The sequence below is a fragment of the Buceros rhinoceros genome, unplaced genomic scaffold, assembly GCF_000710305.1.
Source record: "Buceros rhinoceros silvestris isolate BGI_N320 unplaced genomic scaffold, ASM71030v1 scaffold18798, whole genome shotgun sequence".
Lineage (NCBI taxonomy): Eukaryota > Metazoa > Chordata > Aves > Bucerotiformes > Bucerotidae > Buceros > Buceros rhinoceros.
In genome coordinates this window covers 19,713-23,187 of record NW_010428816.1, presented here as the reverse complement: position 1 = coordinate 23,187, position 3,475 = coordinate 19,713, and the positions used below count along the sequence as shown (strand labels likewise).

Below are 3,475 nucleotides of genomic sequence, written 5' to 3'. Positions count from 1 at the left end.
ACTGGCCCCCGCAGCTCGTGTAACCTTCAGCAGCCTTTGTTTGCAGGTGAAGGACAGGCTGCGCTGCAACATCCTTCCCAAAAATCCCAGCAGCTAGAACTTGTATTCACCAAGGTCCCTGCTGGGTGGGGACAGGAGCTATGGGGTCCTCATTTTGGTCTTTCACCCCCAAAATACTCCCCAATCCCTCACGCTGCCTGGGGAGCTCTTGCTTTTCCAGGTTGGCATCACAGGAAAACAGCCAGCGGGAGTTCTGGTAGATCATTAAATCCTCTTGCCTAATTCCTGCACCTCTGACGACATCCTAAATAGCTGCAAGAGGGCACCGGTGGAGCTGCATGACCTGATTCTGTGCAGGTGCCCATCCATCAGATGTAGTGTGGAAGTCAACACAGAAGCAACAAAAAGAAAAGAATTGACAGGACCATTTCCTGTCTGTACACAGCCTGGTCCCCATCTCAGTCACCCTTTTCAGAGACCATGGGATTTGTCACCCCTGTCTTGGTGATGACTGCCCCCCTAATTAATACCTTTAGCTAGAGCGCTGCAGTTTAAATTTGGGACCCCCATGCAGAAAGCAGAGACTGCTCAGGAGTCGGATAGACCCCAAAGAAGGTGATATGGCAGTCCCCACCAGGCAGGATGGGCAGGTGCTGGCCAGGGATGCTGCAGGAAAACACACACAGAGGCTGCTCCGTGTTTGCGATGCACAAAACCGCCCCAAGAAATCACGCAGAAATCACAGAACGCCTGGACTATTTGCCTGACTGAAAATGAATTTCAAAATGTAGCCTTCAAGGATTCCAGCCCGTCTTTGTCCCAAATAGCAGAGAGGTCCACACCTCTCCACTTCAGGCTGCTGGAAATCACACACCAGCGCGATTCCAGCTCTTTTTTTAGGATTAATGCTCCCTTTCAGCCTTTGTCATAACAGGAATTTTCTTCAGCGTCAGCAGCTGAAGTGCTCTAGTGCTACAATATTGCTCCAGTGCTTTCCACCGTCAACTGCCATCTTTCAAAGTGGGCTCCTGTCTCGCGGTTATAAACAGACGGGGACTAACAGCTCCCTTGGCAACCACTTCCTCTTTGAACACGACATTCCTTTCCATTATTCACCAGAAGATGCTCCCCAAGAAGTCAGCAAAGCAAAGGTCACCAAGAAGAGAAAGCACTTTAGTCTCTGCCAAGATAAGAGCTGTCTTCCAGAAGGAAATTGCCCGATGCTAATTATTTTCTGTAAACCAATTTACTTAAACCAGTGCAAAACTCAGTGTGTCCGTGAAAAGCCAGCCAGATTAAAGTCACTCTTTCATCATATTTTGTCCCCATTTAAATTAGTATTGTGGGGTTATTTAGTCAGTGTTCTGTGCGTGGACCGCTGCCTTTGATGGGGAGAAATGCCACCCGCCGCCAGATTTGTCCCCTGCGGATCTGAGCCATGTGCGAGCACAGTGTGTCTGTAAAGCATGAGTCACTTCAGATTAGTTTGAATTGCTTGTTAATCTCTTTGAGGAAAAAAAAAAACAGCATAAAAATTAATTCAGATGTAATATCGCTTAGAAAGTGAAGTAACTAAAACATCTCTGTGATGTGGAAGAGCCCCTTGAAGAGCTGTGGTAACCCCAAGTTCCCCCAGCCCATGCCAGGAGAGGGAGCAAGCAATGCTGGAGCCAGCACAGAGGGTATGGGGGCTGGAAATTGCTGAGGCTGAAGCAAACTTGTTACAGTGATGCCCAGAGCACAAGGAGTTTGCTACACCCAGCTGCAAAAGCTTATGGCCTTTCGTCCAAAAACCCTGGAGAAGGAGGGGGGAAGGTTTGAGGCAGTTTGTGGCAGGCAGAGGAGGGCAGCGGGAAAGCTGGCAGCCCAAACCCCGGCTCCCTCTGCTACACCCTGCTACCCCTCCTACCAAATAACCCCTGAAGCGAATCATCAAACACATTCAAAACATCACTCAGCTCTTCTGGAAATACTATTATGCAAAAGCCAACCTGAAATCCTCAGAGCCTGTGACAGATCTCTATTAAAGAGCAATTTCCATATGTCTAAACACATCTGGTGAGAAGGCTTAGAACTCCTGGTGCGTCGATGGGAAGCAGATCATAACGAGGGGGAGAGGAGGCTGTTGGGGTGCCAGGCGGGTGCTGCTGCCAGGGCTCTGCAAACTCCTCTGTCAGCCATGGCCGGCTCCAGGCAAGCCCCATGCCAGCGTCAGGCACAGTGGGCCCAAGGTGCCACGTGGCTGCAAGCACCAGGTTCTCCACTGGAGCTCGGCAAGAATCTTTTTGGGTAATGAAGGACACTGGGAATAGGGTAAATAACTCCAGAGGCATCTGCTTTCCATTCCAGCTGGTCGCTGCAGGACTAAATGGATTCCTGAATAAACGTTAAACAGGATCACCAGCAGCAGAGAAATTAAAGTATGTCAGAAAGCCTTTGGAAGAGACAAAGACAAATTTTAATGGATCTTGCAGTCACAAAGCCATTTGAAAAAGCAATTCGTAGGAAAGAGAAGGAGAGGGAAGAGCCAGACAACATCTCCCAACAACAGCAGAGGAAGGTAAGTAGCCCTGAGGCTGCCCGGGCCATCAGATAGCTGCTGCTGGCTTTCACCGGGCCACTGCTGGTTTTTTCAGGTCATGTCCCAATATCCTAGGAACTTCCCGGCAAGGATGAAACTCTCCTGGTGTTTTCATTCAGCTGAAGGCTGGCACAGGTTGGAGTCACCCTGCCCTGTGGTTAGTGGGCATGGTTTGGCAGAGGGCAGAGCCAAAAGGGGCTCACAGCCCTGGGTCACTGCCCAGGATGCTCTGGGAAGGGCTGTCCCCACGAGGGAGCTGCGGCTGCCCTGAGCTCTGCCACCCTGCTCCACCATGTCCCCATGTGTGACAGGTATGAGAAGGGGCTCAGTCCCCCATATGGGGGGAGATGGGGACTCAAGGAGCCTGATATAAAGCAAAGCAGCATGGAAGGGAGCCTAGGATGGGAAAGCCTGAAAGCTGCATTTAAAAACGATTTCCAGCAGGATATAAAAAGGTTTCTAGCTCTGCCAGCTGCCAAAGCGCACCAGGGGAGCTCCAGCACCTTCCAGACTAAATCTTATGGAGTAGGAGGCAATCCCAGCTGCAGGTGGGAAAACCACTGCCCAGCTTCCAGTGCTCACCCCAGCCCAGAGGGGAACATTTCACCAACACCCCCCCTCTCCCCCGCAAGACTGGGCAGTCCCCCGGGCTGGTGGGAGCAGCGTCACTGGGGTGCCACACCGCGGGAAGCCAGCTCTGGCCTCGGGTGCCCACCCACAGCCACCCAGCCAGACACAACATGAATCATCGGCGGCAGCACCTGCTCACAGGGGAGGGATGGGAGATGACAGCCGGAGCGGGCAGCAGGCAGCTCTGCCCAAAGCCCTGCACCTCTGTGGACCAATAATTGCAGCAAGGTGGGAGCAGTGGCTAGGAAATACCCCCCATCCCTC

General features: G+C 51.9%; 1 protein-coding gene across 1 annotated transcript in view; it reads right to left on the bottom strand.

Annotated features, from left to right (window-relative positions):
* SLC6A7 (solute carrier family 6 (neurotransmitter transporter), member 7) overlaps positions 1 to 3,475 on the bottom strand; it is a 13,001-nt gene that overhangs the window by 9,163 nt on the left and 363 nt on the right. The window lies entirely within an intron of this gene.